This window comes from Musca domestica, unplaced genomic scaffold (assembly GCF_030504385.1).
Source record: "Musca domestica strain aabys unplaced genomic scaffold, Musca_domestica.polishedcontigs.V.1.1 1, whole genome shotgun sequence".
Lineage (NCBI taxonomy): Eukaryota > Metazoa > Arthropoda > Insecta > Diptera > Muscidae > Musca > Musca domestica.
This window is the reverse complement of record NW_026712114.1, coordinates 47,518,494-47,535,184: the sequence shown is the minus strand read 5'-3', so window position 1 is coordinate 47,535,184 and position 16,691 is coordinate 47,518,494. Positions and strand designations below refer to the sequence as shown.

Below are 16,691 nucleotides of genomic sequence, written 5' to 3'. Positions count from 1 at the left end.
ATTTTTACGCTCTCGCTCTCATTTGTGCTCTCTCTCTCGCTCTTTCGATTTTGTGTAATTTATTATGATGTTTTAGAATATTTAGCATTTAGCTGGGAGAGCGAATGCTCTGGTTACCTTGCTCCCTTTCCTGGCGCAATCAGCCAACCAACAAAAAAAAAAAACACACACACATACAATGCCATGCTGTTGGGAAAAAGGACCATGCTCGTCGTCGTGTGTTTTGTTATTGATGTGCGACGATAAAATTTTCGCACTTGGCCAATGCTCAGTTTTGTATTCGTATCTGAACGTAACGTTACGTCGTTAAGCAGGGGTACGCAACGTTTTTTTCTGTCCCACACAAAAACCCAACCATGAAAAACGGTGTGCAATAAGAAGAATAAAAAAATAAATAAATAATAAAATTAATGAAGAAAATTAAAGTGCAATAAATTTATGGAAATTATTTAGAAATGTTAAAATTTAAATTGAAGTGTTACAAAATGAATCAAAAATAAATTAAATCCCTTTAACCTCCAAGGAATTAAGAAATTCCTTTAACCTAAATTTTAATGAAGTTCGTTGGAGAAAAAAATTATTAAAATTAAAAAAAGACGAATTATCTGTGGCGAGAAACTTGCGAAAATTCAATTCACACGCAAAAAAGTATTTAAGGCAAAAATTGCAACTAAAAGGTATTTGCCCTCTGCCATCGCAATGAAGTGCTCATTTCGGGTTTTTCGATTCTAATTTATTTGTGTAAACATTGACGCGTTTTAAAAATAAAAATTCTTGGCACGTTGTTGGTACGCATAGCACGCGTCATTGTGTCATCAACAGTGTCATCAGCGACATCATCATTAGCTGGCAACCAAAAATGACAACAATAACAACAAACCAGGGAACCTACTCCAGAATACCAACAACATTATTTCCAGTATAATAATCTTAATAGCGAAAAATACGGTTACCCCTAAAACGTCTTCTTATTTTCGTTTCATTTTTTTTTCTTCCCGAAAGTGTGCCATCACATACTCCTGCTCCGTTGCTCGTCTAACAAAAGTTGAATTGCCGGTAGCATCATCATCATCGCCATCCTATAGGTCGTGTAAAATCAGTCACGCGCCATACCACGTACAATACGTGAAATTAAAAAACAAAATCAATGAAGTGATGAATTTATAAGATTTAACAAAATCCAATAAGATTTTCTCTGCAATTAAATTAGAATCTAAGCAACGGAAAAAATGATTAGAAAAATATTCAAAAATTATTGAATAAAAATATAAATAATATTTAAAATTAAAGAACGACATATCTCCATTAATAGTATCAACATATTCTTGTATGAAAAATATTATATTGTTGATAGTAAGTGTTAGTGTTTTCAATAGAAATTAAAATAAATTAAAACGTAAAAACAACAAATACATATCCAACTTGACCACACACGGAATCTATATATTATTATTATCCTGCCCCATACTCAAAACAGAAAAAGAAGTTCAGCCATTGGACATCAAACAAAAATTGTAGCTGAATGAGTGGTGTTTAACAATAAAAAAGTAAGTTGTTATAAATTAATTTTTAAACAGTTGTTCCCGGAAAAAAAACGACTACAGGGTGATAAAATAAAAAATTGACGGCAAATAAACAAGGAATAAAATTGAGGGGAATAAAATGTCATAGCAAGAAATTCAAATTCTTTGCAAAACTTTTTCACAAAAGAAAAAAATTGAAAAAAATCATATTAGTTTTTAATACCAATTTGAAGCCATATTTTCTTTGACAAAAAAGAGGAAAAGCTAAATGATATCAGATTATTTCTATAACTCTCGTCATAAAATGTGTACTTAATTTTAGCAATTCCGCTAGAGGGCAATGCCAAATTATTAACACGGGATTAAAAATTACTGGTCGATCTAAAATATTAAATATAGGTTTATATCAGGGTTGCGAACATGGTTCCTAATTTTATTATGTCTTTGTGCATTTGTTTGTAATTGGCAAAAAGAAACGAGATAGATCTGTATTCAGATAGATCTGTATTCTGATTCGATATATGTATGTCCGTCCACCTGTCCACGTATTTTTGTAAAGTACATGTCGCATTTATTGCCTGATGAGATAATCGGTCAAAATTTAGATATAGCTCCCATATATATTTTCGTCCCACTTGCCTTTTATTGTGCACCAAACGTGAAATATCAGCCCGAATAGTATGGAATTTTTCATATGCGACCAAATTAAGCCTGGAAATAAGTGTGCCAAATGTTATCGAGATCGGTTTAGATATAGCTATAGCTCCCATATATATATATATTGTTCATCCGACTATATATTTTTGTCCTCCGCAGCCGTAATATGCACTCTGTAACAACGATATTTGGGGAAATATATGAAATGCAGAGCAGAAATACCTTTTCCAAATTTTATCGAGATCGGCTCAGATCTGTTTTCACGTTATTTTTCGAAAGAATTGAGATAGAAAGCTAAAATTCGGTCATGTAACGGTACCACTAAATATTCGGTATTTTGATGATTTAAGTGACATTATATGTAGACTAGAATTGTTTCAAATTTTATATTTATAGTTTGTAAGGGAATCTAAAGCCTTTGACAAAAAAAAATCGTTTGCAGGTCCACGTCTTCGTTCAACTCCACATAAATGTACCTCCCCATATTCTGAATTTTCATTATTTCAGCGACATTATTCACCAGAATTATTTCAAAATTCATATTCGAAGTTCGTAATGGGCACTGCTACGAATTGAGGTAAAAGACTACTATTTGCACACATGAGTTTTTTGTCAGTAGGAACATTTCGTTCTACGTTTTCATATAAAATCCATATAACTGTACCTCCCGATATTCGGTATTTTGACAATTTGCGACACTTTTTCTAACAGAATTGTTAAAAATTCGGTACTTAAATTTCATGGGTTCACAGTTTGCCATAACTCCCATGTATCGATATTCCCAATATTTGGTATTCAGATGATTTTAGCCACATTTTTAGGGAAATCGTTTCGAATTCGGTATGTTGAGTTTGTAATGGATTCTGTCTTCTGTGGCAGAAGACTACTGGTCCTATTTCAACGAGCTAAGTAGATCTAGCTATGTCCGTCGGACTGTCCATTTTAATATGTAATCACGCTACAGGTCGCAATTATGGCCCGATCTTCACGAAAGTCTAAATGGGGTTAGGGTTAGAATAGAAGTCTACTGTTTTTGGAGATGATCGCAAAATTTTTAGAGGTTCAAATGGATCAAAAACTGAAAAATTTCCTGATTTGGCTGTTGCTCTACAGCCCATAATTAAAAAACAATCGAGGCGGAATTTTACATGGAGTTAGAGATATATTTATGTGGTAAAAAAAAGTTTTATGTCAAAAAATACGAAAATTTCCACTAAACCGCGAATATTTTTACTCCCGCCCAAATCACAAATACATTAAAAGGTCACTTCTGACCATTACAGTGATGCCGATAGCCAAGATATGGTACAATATATATGTAAAAGAAATATATCATAGTTATTCTGCTTATGAGTCAAGAACCACTGAACTGATTTTCAGAATTTTCTTCTTTTCGGAATGATTTCTTGCCAGAAAAGGATAAAATCTATGAAAATCTCATAAAAGTATAACACTTAAAAAGTGAATATTTTGTTTTATTTTTTTTTTAATTTTTGTCATATTTTTTATCGCATGCGATTTTTTCTTGTATAATTTTGACTTGTACTTTTTTAAAGTTTTTCTACATCCCGCGCTATGTGTTGAGGGTATTATACACAGATCGAAATTATCGTGCGATGCTCGCGAAATTTAGCATGGACCACAACTTTAGTTTGAAATTTTTTTGAATACCTAACAACACGACGAAGTACGTAAATATTGGGCCAATGCCACTGGTCAGGAAATATTGACAAAAAAAAAAAAAAAAAAAAAAAAAATTAATAATAATAATAATAATAAGAAATATTTTAACCACATTTTCCAAAAAAGACCACTTTGTTGACTTGTATGAAGTAAGACTTACAACTATTTTTTTAATATTTATGAATTCCTGGGGTTTGAATAAGACTTAGAGTTTTGATGTATGCTGAGATCTTGTAGAATATTTAAATTGCTGCTATCTAGTTTAAAAAGAGTTTTTTAACCTGTTGAGAAAAGGACCAAAAAGATCCCATTGGGGACTCGCTTGAGGGTGAAATACTCGTACTGTTAACAGTACCATTGCCGAATACATCATATCTAAAATGTAAGGATTTAAAGCAATCCTAATTTGAAAATTAAAAAAAAAAATGTGTATGATTACAATTTTTAGATTACTTTGCAATGAACATTATATTTGAAAATATTAATTATCTTTTTAGCCTTAAAGTAGCCGCGAGGTGTCGGCAATATTTAATTTTTATTTTTTGTTAATTTTAAGATAGTTTTTTTACCACAGTTGAATATTTTTTTGGGACTATGCTGGCCTATGGCGAGTCTTATTAAATTTAATTGCTCTTTAGTACCCAGTTTTAGTTCGTAATGTTCTAAAAATCCGATGAAAACTCTGAATATTAGTAACTGAAATGTTTAATTATAATATGACCTCTAGGACACCCACATATGACATATTTATTTTTTGCTTCAAATTGACTTTTTTTTCAACAAATTTTGCCACTTTATTTGGAGGACACCCTGTACATTATTATGTTTGCTTTTTTTCCCATGAATTTATAATGACATTTTAAATTTAAACAAACAAGAAAAAAAAAAAACAACTAATTAGCTTTTAACAATTTATTTAGAATGTCCAATGGGACAGTAAAAAATTCACCCAGTTCATATGAATGTGGCATGAATATTTTATATCAGTTCAACAAATGGAAAAATAAACTTTTTCCAAAAAAAATTTCCAAACTAATTTGGAGAAAAATAAAACTTTTAAAAACACCGAAAAAAAGGATCTGACCCCCATCACTTAATCCTCTTCGGAAAGGGTCAAATGGTCATATCAAACAAAAAAACAAAAACTTTAAAGTAATTGTTTTGCATGCATGTCATTCAAAATCCTTTTTGTCTATTTGAATCGTTCTGCTAAACGTTTTCACACGCCAGCTTTTGTCCTTTCTAATATTGGGTCATAATGATACCACAAAACAATTAAAATGTAATTGAGCCCCATGAATTGTTGTCGTTGTTGCTAAGTTTCCTTCCCCCAAAAGTTTTTCAACGGACCCATTTATGTTTTATGTTGAAATTCCAAAGGAGGGGTTAAATTAAATAATTAATACTTTTGTTTAGAGTAGAGAGAAAAAAAGGGTTAATTTATTTGTATCAATTCCGTGGAAATGCAATTAAAAACACATCATTTATGAAAATGGAAACTTTCGAGTGTCTTCTTCTTTATTGAATTATTAGTATATTGAAGGGGTATTTTAGTTTTTTAGTGGGTAATTATGTGGAGAAAATATGTTCGATATATCAAATCATTTAAAGAAAATGTTACTGATATGATTTTATTTCTTCAAGTTAGAAAAGGATTCACAAAGTTAAGCTTCCCATAGAAGACTTCCCAGAAGACAAATAAAGTCCAAAGTCGCAAAGGTCTTCTGTTCTCATCAGAAAATCAATATAATATCATTTATAGAATTGCTCTTTTAAAATCTTTTGTTTAAAAAAAAAATAACTCTAAGCTTTTTCGATTTTGAAAGAAAATTTCAAAAGTTTTTTTATAAGGAACCAGTAAAGAAAGTCCTAAAGTCGGGCGGGCCGACTTTATGATACCCTACATACCCTACTTTGCTAGTTTAGTAGAGCTCCACATAACAATTAAAAGTGTTTATAAGAGAATTCAATCATACACGCTATGATTATTATTATTTTAATTTAAAATTCAAAGGACTAAATATGCCGAAGCATTTGTATCTTTTAAATTCGGACTTGTATGGGCCATTTGGTGCAAAACTAATTTGAAATCAGATAAATATATGTGTGGGAGCTATATCCAAATCTGAACCGATCTCGATAAAATTTGGCAAAGATATTTCTGAGCTGTATTTGATATATTTCCCTGAATATCGTTGTTACGGAGTGCATATTATGGCTGCGGAGGACAAAATAACACATCGGATGAACAATATATATGGGAGCTATAGCTATATCTGAACCGATCTTCACCAAATTTGGCATACTATCTTCTAGACTCAATTCTGTTGTATGTGCCAAATTCCATCCCATTTGGGCAAATATTAGACGTTTGGTGCACAATAAAATGTAAATCGGACGAAGTTATATATGGGAGCTATATCCAAATCTGAACCGATCTCGATGAAATTTCGCAAAGGTATTTCTAAGCTGTATTTGATATATTTCCCCAAATATTGTTGTTACAGAGTGCATATTAGGGCTGCGGAGGACAAAAATATCTAGTCGGATGAACAATATATATGGGAGCTATGGTTATATCTGAACCGATTTCGATCAAATTTGGCATACTTATTTTCAGGCCTAATTTGGTTGTATGTGCAAAATTCCATACTATTCGGGCTGATATTACACGTTTGGTGCACAATAAAAGGCAAATCGGACGAAGATATATATATGGGAGCTATATCTAAATTTTTACCGATTATCTCCAATTTCAATAGGGTTCGTCCTTGGGCCAAACAAATGTTGTTTGGAAAATTTCATCTCAATCGGATAATAAATGCGACCTGCATTTTGTTCACAAAATACATGGACAGACGGACGGACGGACAGACGGACTGACATGCATAAATCAACTCAGAAAGTGATTCTATGGAGATCCTCAAAAGTAACTATGGGTCTATCTCGCTTCCTTCTCCATGTTACAAACAAATGCACAAAGACATAATACCCTTACCACTACGCGGTGTAGGGTATAAAAATGTTGAAGGTCTTATATTTTATGAACATGTGAAAGGTATTAAATTTAACGAAAACCCTAATGCTCTTCTGTAGCAAGTGTCAAAACCCTTAAAATTCTGTTATTTAAGAAGGGTCATAAATGTCTTCTATCGAATTTATCTCTCGAATTTACTCTATGTCAAAAAATGTGTTATATGAAAAATATCTCACATTTATCTTACCTTAATCGGAATTCAAAAAGTATTCTATTCAAGGAATTTAATTTTGTTTTATTTAAAGAATGCATGAAAGAACTTATATTAAAAAAAGCCCAACGGTTTTCTGTTTAAAACTCTCTTCTCTGAAAGGATGTATATTCCATAGAAGAGCTCAAGGTATTCTTCTAAGTAGAATAACTTAGAGGTCCTCTTATCGACAGAAGTCCTCATATGTATTTTTAAGGTCGTTTTTATGGAAAGACCCAGAAAGTTTTCTATAAGCAAGTCTTTATTTCTCACAAGTCTATTTTTCTATAGAACATCACTAAGTCATTTTTTAAGGTATTAATTTGTGAGGAATGCCTCAAGAGTCTTCCTTTTTTGGAAGTACATATCAAAGGACTCTTTATTAAGGGGTCTAATTTAAAGTTAAATACAAGGGGTTTTTAAGTCCTTAGTTTTCTTCTATAAAAAAAAAAACTCTTCTTTTAACGAAGAACTCAAGTTTTCTATTTAAGAAGGATTCGAAGGTCGTATATTTTAATTGCAATATGTTTAAAGGACTTATATATTAACACTACCTTTAATGTTTTTTTTTTTGTCAGTAGAATACCTTAAGGACCTTTTTTCGATAGAAAGACGCAAAAGGATTTTTTTGATTGAAAATTTTTAAGATCGTTTTTCATATAGAAGACTTCAAACGTTTCCTTTAATAATCTCCTCCTTCTATTTAAAATACCTCAAAGCCTCGGTTTAGATTAGTCATCTTTTTCTGCAACGAAAAGCGCCAATATCTTCTTTTCTTAAGCAGACAGCAAAAATTCTGCTATTTTTCTGTAATGAACACCTCAAAGTTCTTAAATTTTGCAGAAGACTCCAAAGTTTTTCTATTTAGCGATGTCCGTCCTTCTGTCCCTCTATCCGTCTATGGAAATCTCTCTAGCTTCCAAACGAAATGAAGAAGTTAGATAAAATTTTACTCAAATGTATATTATATCTGCAGAAGTTTTGGTGCTGAAATGGGTCATGTAGGTCCTCGTTTTGGTATAGCCCTCATATAATGGTACCTCCCGATATTCGGATTTTGATAATTTAAGGTATTTGATGCTCGTAATGGACACTACAGCCGATGTATAGGTATTCAAAGTTAGTCCCGGCCGAACTTACAGCTTTGTTATTTGTTTCTTTTATACAAGCCCTTTGAAGACTTCTATAATGACAAGACTTCAGGTTCTTCATAATGTTTTATGGTTCCTCATCGAAATTAAAGACTTTAAACGATTCCAATTCTATTTTATGAGATGCTTTAAAGGTTCTCAGCTCTAGGAATGTCTTGAAAGTCTTCTATTATATAGATGTTAAAACCAATTTTAGACTCCAAGATTTTTTTCGGGGGACCTTAAAGGATTTCTATCTACAGAGGAACTCAAACGACTTATATTATGTAGAAGCCTCAAATGATTTCTGTATACATATAGAAGGTCTCAGAATTTTTGTCTCTAAGGAAGACCCTTAAATATCTGCTAACTTTAGAAGAAGTCAATTATTTTTTTGCAATGAGTAATTCCATTTTTACCAAATTTTATTTTATATAGTATCACATATCCGAGAGGATATCAATGGGACGTCTTCTAGAGGATACCACTTGATTATCTTCTATGATATACCACATGGCCTATTGCTATAAAAACCGAAGAGGTTCTCTTTCATAAAATGTCCATTCTTGTGTGTGTATCTGTAATGTGTGCTTGTGTGTGTATCTGTAATTTGTTCTGCGAAATCGTCAATCAATTTCCATTTCGAAAATAATTGATTCAATAATGTATTGCCTTTGAAAAGTTGATTTGTAATGTAAATGTTCATTTATTTCCAGACTCATCCATCATTTTTTCTTTCTTTATTTCTTTGGTTTTTGTTTCCCAAAAAAATAGAACGAAAGTCAGAAATATGTAATTCCCATTTCTCAATATTTACCATTCATACATTTGTTCATAGACTTTTTCATGGTCTTAAGAAACTAAATGGAACATTTATTCAATATGTCATAAACCACATCCATTTGAAAAAAACTTTATTATATCACAGCATTGTTACTTTGAACCACTTTTGTGAGTGTGTGTGTGCATTTTTTATTTGCCCAACTTTGGTCCTTAAAAAACGTTTTTTTGTTGGTTGTTTGGTTGGTTGGTTTCATAATTTCTCTCGGTATGAGATTAATTGTTTGTTACTGTCAATAACATAAAAAAGAGATCCATAAATTACAAGCAATCACAGACATTGAAGAATGATTAGTTTTTCTTCTTTCAAACTCAATTGGTTGCTCTGTTCAAGTGATTGTGATGAAGTGATTATGAATGCTAAGTTAAGAGTTTTCATTATTTTTTAAACATGGGAAATTGCTAGTTTGAAGAAGCATTTAATAAATAAGAGTAGGAGTGAAAATTAATTTCTGCTCCTAGTTTAAAAAAGTGAAATATGAAATCCAAAAAAATTGGTAAATACTGGTTTATAGCTATTAAGATTAGTAAAAAATCCATACACTATACAGCGTGAGATGAAAAAACTGAAACCAACTTCAGACTGCTGTCATTTCTAAGCCACTCTTCCGCAAGCTGTTAAAATTATTCCAGTGACAGTTCAATATATTGTTTACAAGCGTACAAAAGCATTTTGGTGAGAATTTTCCAGAAGAAAAGTTATTGGTGATGGAATTTATTTGGATTTCTTTATATTTGGCTGGAAAACCACAAGTGGCTTTCGTTAGAACACTCCAGCATTTAAAAGTGAATAAATCGTTTATGTCTTGTACCATCGCTCGTTACCGTGATACTGGTAGCATAGCCCGACGTCAAGAAAGTGGATGGAAGGAAACAGTAACATCAGCAGAAATGGTTCGAAAAGTAAAGAAGCGACTTGATCGAAACCCGCGTCGCAGTGGCCGAAAAATGGCTCGTGAGCTGAATATATCGCAATATTCCATTGGCAAATATAGAAAAATGAGCTCGGGGTAAAGTCTTTAAAATTCCAAAAAGTGCAAGAACTTACACCCCTACAGAAAGAAAATGGACTCAAAAGAGCTAAAGAGTTGCTTCGCTTGGCCGAAAGTAGTGAACTGCCGAATTTGGGTTTCTCCGATGAGAAAACATTGGTTGTTTAGCAGCTCGTAAACAAAGAAAATTATCGACTTTACTTGCCAAAGAGGCCAGCTGAAAATGTGCACCTTCGGTTGGCCACCAGAACTCAGAATAAATGGCGAATATTAAAAAAAACCTTGGGCAGGCAATAGGACATTCCAAGAGGACTCAACACCATCGCACTCAGCACGCGCCACCCAAGAGTGGTTAGAAAATTAGATTCCTCGCTTCATTTCCAGCGCACAATGGCCACCAAAATCTCCGGATATCAATCCGTTGGACTATTGTGTCTGGAGTATTTTAGAAAGCAAGGTTGGCACTAAAAAATACCAAAGTGTCGATCAGTGGCCTTTTGAAGGCCATAATTCGTGCCAAAGGTGACCAAATCGAACAAATCCAAACTTCTTCTAAAATTTGATGCTATTCCCGACATTTTTTGCTTTCATTCAATAAAATTAAAATTAAATTAAAATAAATTGAAATAAAATGATGGCGTTTGACTTTGTTGTATTTTTTTCATCTCACCCAGTAATTTTAAACTTCCAACTCTTTCCCAAAAAAAAAAAATCACAATTTATTTCTTGGAAATCAATTTAATCGTTTCGCTTCGTTGTGGTATTGCCAATTAATTTAATTTCTTTTTAACCTGACGGGTTTCCATAGATTAACTAGCTGTCATTCTTTTGACAAGATTTTCCTCGCAGCATGTGTCTGCAGTTAAAAATGCGTTAAAGGCCACCACAACAAAATGGAATATGGAATAGAATTTCATGAGAATTGAAAAATCTAATAACAAACGTACATACATATATGTATGTGGTTGTTACATATTCAAAGCAATTCTCTTAAAGATTTGTGTGTTTCAAGACAGATGAAGATAAAATTAAAATGAAATCAGACCAAAAAAAAAATGAAATAAATAAAATTGAGTAGGTGGAGATTTTGAGTGAAATGTCTGTCACGTTTAACTATCATGTGTGTTTTGTAAGAAATGAAGAAAAAAATTGAAAAATACGTGTTTAAAGAAAGAAATGTTTTGACGGTATTAAACAAGTAAGGAAGCTGTAAGTTCGGCCGGGCTAAACTTTTAATACCATCCACCCTTGGGAACGAATTTGGCTATTTAAAAAAAAATAATAAAATCCGTTAAAAAACTGCTAAAATCTTAAAAATACCGAATGAAGCCATTGTATTAGGGTCTATACGACAACGTGGATCTGCATAGACAACTTTTATCATTAGCCATTACAATATTCAAATGCGAAACTGGAAAAATATCGGTGAATAATTACCTAAAAAAATACGAAGACGTGGGCCTGCACAGACAATTTTCTGTCATATCTATTATGAACTTCAAATACCAAATTTGAAACAATTTCATTGAATAATGTCGCTTTAATCACCAAAATACCAAAAATAGGGAGGTACCATTATATGGGGGCTTTCGGAATCTAGAGTGATTTCCACAATCGGACAGACGGGCAGACATCGCTAAATCGACATAGAATTTTATGATGATCAAGAATATATATATATACCTTGTGAGGTCTAAAATGTATATTTCCACCATACTATGGTGGAGGGTATAAAAATGTGAAAACATTTAATGTAAAATTAATGTGGTATATAAGGTCAAATGAGGATGTGAAAATATATTACAAGTCGAGCGCCTAGTTTTAAATAGATTCTCCATAAATAGACAAAAATATTAGGCCATTCGGGTAAACTGATGACCTGCTTTTCTATAACAATCGAAAGACTTCTTTAACTCGAAAGAAATCCAGATAAGGTTCCCGAAACTGATTTTTTGCCATTTATTTAAATGGTGACTTGAATCGACAATCCGAAAGAAAACAGAAACATTTTACACATAACAGGAATCTGTAAAATATTTGAGTAAAATTCGAATATCAAATTGAAAAAATTGTGCCAAGATTTAATGTTAACTATTGAATTACATTACTATTGTTTTGGCTAGTAGAAACATTGATCCGATTCTTTCCAAAAGAGATAGGGCTTAACAATACAACTAGCGTTGATCACAATGTATTACTTCTAGTAGTTTAAGAAATTCCGAAAAATATTCACTTAAACATCTGCACCCAAACTTAATTGCAAAATATTTAAAAAAAATCGTTAGCTTTTATCAGCAAAATGCCCAGCGTAAAACAATGCTTAATAGTTTGCCAAAAACAAAAGAATTTTTAAAATAAAACATTGTGTACAATTATACACATTTATGGCCATAATCCACATTACATGTAAAATACAGCGTTTTTACATGATTATTTCAGCCATGTATGTAATACATATTTCTATGTGTGTTTTCTTTTTTTTTGTGCTTTTGTTTTTATTTTGGCATTACTTACAGAAAAAAAAATATATATATGTTATGACGCAGGTATACAAATACTCATATTGCGTGTTTAAAATTCGTTAAAAATCCATTACTGTCAAAATAAAAGAAAACAAAAATATCAATGATGCGATTATATTTTTGGGTGAAAAGAAAAACAGCAGACATATAGAGATATGTTTTTTTTTGCCACGGTGATTTGGAGTTAAATTTTAAAGAAAGAAATTTTAAAATTGAACCATGCAAAAATGCTCATTAAAAACCTGGTTTTCAACAAGAGCCATGCTAGTTGTGAAAATCGTAAAACTTAAATAAACTTAGAATTTTATGTTGTCGTTTTCCATGCTTTATTTCTTGAACATAGTTTATTGTTAACAAGTAAGCAAATGCTATAGTAGTGCGGGGCCGACCATGTGATACCCTACAACACTACAAAATTTTAGAAGCCGCCTTATGTCCAATTTCATTTTGGAAGATTTCGCGGTGCACAGCCCAGATATTACCCTCAGCATTCTGACCAGGGATATTTGCCCAATATTTACGCACTCCGTCGTGCTGTTAGTTGTTGTGGTCCATTTTACAGCTAAATTTAATTCAATGGTCATCCAAAATGCTAGAATTCTTCCCTGTCCTTAACGCTCTTCTCAGGCGTGTCGAATGGCTTAAATTGTGTGATCAGGAATATTGTTTTCTGTTTTTGGTTCATGTGAACCACTAATATTTTGCGATCATCTCCAAAAGCAGGAGGCCAATCTGTATCTCCAAATTTAGACTCATCTATATGATTTTCTTGTCTACGATATTTGGCTATATTCGTCAACGAAATCGGCATAAAAAAACCCAGAAGTTCGCCTCTTATGTATTTCGGATATTGCCTGTAAGTAATGTTGGTATTTTTCACACAGAAATAGTGGCCCATTCTACCCACTGTCTAAAACTCTAATTCATGCGAGATTTCGTGTCCTTTGGTTTCTATTTATGAACTTTATAACGGATGCAAAATCAGGAAAATTTTTAGTTGTTGGTCCATTTCAACCCCTAAATATATTTCGGACATCTTTGAAAACAATAGGCCTAACCCTACCCTTTTCGTGATTATCGGACGATAATTGCAATATGCATTTAATATCCCCAACCTGTGTTGTAAGGTAAAAAATATTACAAAATATTATAAGTCAAATTGAAAAAATCGCATGCGATAAAAAATATGAAAAAATAAAAATATGTCACAAAATACTACAAAATCTATATTAACATCTTTATTGGCATATTTTCTGCGATTTTTTTAGATTTTATACTTTTATGCCAAGAGGGCATTCTGAATTGACAAAATTTGTCAAAATCGGTCCAGCTATTCTTGAGATATAAGTATTCTTCCTTTGTATATATACATAACCGATATATTTACTATCGGCATCTACGTAACGGTCAGAATTTTCCCGTTCGTCTATTTGTGATTTCGTCGGGATTAAAAATATTCGCGGTTTAATGGAAAATTTGACTTTTATTTAACACAAGTGTTGTGGCCTATTTAACCCACTAAATATTACCCGATGACCATCAAAATTGAAAGGCTTCTGCCCAGCCCCAAGCTATAGCCCCATGATAACTTCCGCTTTGATTGGTCCATAATAACGACCTGTAGAGCAACTGCAAAATCAGGATTTTTTTCAACTTTTCAGTGTTCTTAGGAAAACGAATTTTATTTATCTTGCCTTAAGTTTAAACATATAAAAATAGACATCTTTCGCTGACATCTTTCTGCCAGTATTAAGAAATACAAGTAAAATAGCTTTAAGTTCGGCTGGGCCGATCTTGGAATACCCTACACCATTTGGAACGAATTTGTCAATTTTCAAAAAAAAAAAAAATCAGTTAACAATTCCGTTAATTTCTAATTTCTGCCAAATACCGAATATCGGGGGTACCGTTATTTGGGGGCTATACGAAGATGTGGACCTTCACAGACAATTTTCTCTCTTAGGCTGCAGCATTCATAACGAACTTTAAATATGAAATTTGAAACAGTTCCAGTGAATAATGTCGATAAATCCGAAAACCTGCATACAAAATGTTTTGCCGTAGGTTGTAGTACCCATTGCGAACTTTAAATACGAAATTTGTTACAATTCGGGTGAATAATGTTGCTGAAATCATCAAAATACCGACTATTGTAGGTGACCTTATGTGGGGGGCTATACGAAGAGGAGGACGTGCATACGAATTTTTTTTTTGCCATAGATTGTAGGATCCATTAAGATCTTCCAATACGAAATTTGAAACGATTCAGGTAAATAATGTTGCTGAAATCATAAAAATATCGAATATCGGGAGGTACCGTTACAAAAATTTTTGTCATAGGCTGTAGTACCCATTAGGAACTTCAAATACGAAATTTCAAATAACTCTGGTAATTAATGCCGCTAAAATCATGAAAATACTTAATATCGGGAGGTACCGTTATATGGGGGCTATACGGAAACGTAGACTGACATGGCCCATTTATGAACGTAACATATTGCAAAATTTTAGCCTTCTATTTCAATTCGTTCGAAAGATAGCGTGATTACAACAGACAGACAGACGGACATCGCTAGATCGTCTTAGAATTTTACGCTGATCAAGAACATATATACTTTGTTGGGTCTATTATAAATATTTCGAGGAGTTACAAACGGAATGACAAAGCTAATATTCTATCCATAGAATGGTGGAGGGTATAAAAATATGTAAGAGGGGGGAACTTTGCGATCAAATATCAAAACTCCGACACATGTCATTTCAAAAATTTGGTGTTTTTTTGAGAGTTCTCACATTACATTTTAAATATTATTTATCACCAAAATCATCATACGTCTGTCCATCTGTTGGAGGTTTAACACAGAAACGTCCTTTTTCTGCAGCCAGGTCGAATGTGAATATGAGCAATATCGGTTCCCGAAATAGGCCAATTTAGTTTTACGTATTGGTATAACCTCCATATATTAGAACCACCAACTTTTTCATAATTCGAAGACTTTAACTACGCTCTCCAATTGACTCTTCTGACAATTTCGGTTCAAAATATGACTTGTTTGCATATTGAATCCCGATACTTGTTTAAGGTTTTAGTTACCTTATTGTAGAGGGTATTAAAAGTTTGGCCTGACTGATCTTGTTAGCATTAACTTTGAATATCCTTTACTTCATCACTTGACTCTACCACTATATTCTGAATGCAATGTAGCTCAGAAAATAAATTGTACCTTCCCCACCCTCCTCATTAAATCATTGCAGTAACGTAAAATTCCCACAAATTCCCCCGTTCATAAATAATTTCGTAACGACAAAACGTTCCAATACAACTCAATCAATCTCCTTAATTGTTGATAATTCTCCAATGTATTTATCGGCAATATAATTGATTTGTGTTTTATTTTCAGTCTTTGCTTTGTGTTTGTATGTGTGTTTGTATTATAATGTTTCACTCGTTTGTTTGGAGCAGATCTCCACTTCTGTCCATTAAAATATCAAACATGTTCTACATTGGGATTTTTTCTTTTTTTTTGTATTTAAAAATGTTAAATATATCCGGCGGAATGAAATTTCATATGCAAATCCCTCATGTTTTGTACTCGTTTTCATTTCTGCCAAAACAAACAATATAAACTTAAAAGAATATATAAATGTATGAGAGCGTGTATTTGTATGTATGTGTGTGTGAGGGTATGGGTGTTATGTTTCATTTTTGCCACAACCACATAGATAGAAGACACCAGATATAGGCATACCATATGAATGTAGCAAATTGTTTTTTTCTTCTCTCAGCTGTTTTTCTTTTTGTCTTATGTTGTTGATACAAGTCGACTGCTTTGACATAAAATATATATCGTATGTGTGAGGCCACCACCGAGTCTATAGTGTAAACTTCTCTCTATATATTTGCATTGCTTTCATACATATGCAGATTCTTTATGTGTCCATGTGGATATGTGAAAGGCCACATATATGTATGTATATATATATGGTGGAATATGTACATATTTTGCATATATTATTTATGTATTTTATGTGTGTGAATAGAGAGACAGCAACAACGGCCACAAGAATATTTGAACAACCGAAAACTTGTTACTTTTTGAATTTATGCTTAAACGTC

At 32.5% G+C, this 16,691-nt stretch overlaps 1 protein-coding gene across 1 annotated transcript in view; it reads left to right on the top strand.

The window, feature by feature from the left end:
- The first annotated feature begins 301 nt into the window (after positions 1-301).
- LOC101894331 (uncharacterized) overlaps positions 302-16,691 on the top strand; it is a 531,058-nt gene continuing 514,668 nt past the window's right edge. The window contains exon 1 of the mRNA XM_059123561.1: positions 302-1,547. The gene's annotated coding sequence lies outside the window, so the exon portion shown is untranslated. The remainder of the gene's footprint in view (positions 1,548-16,691) is intronic.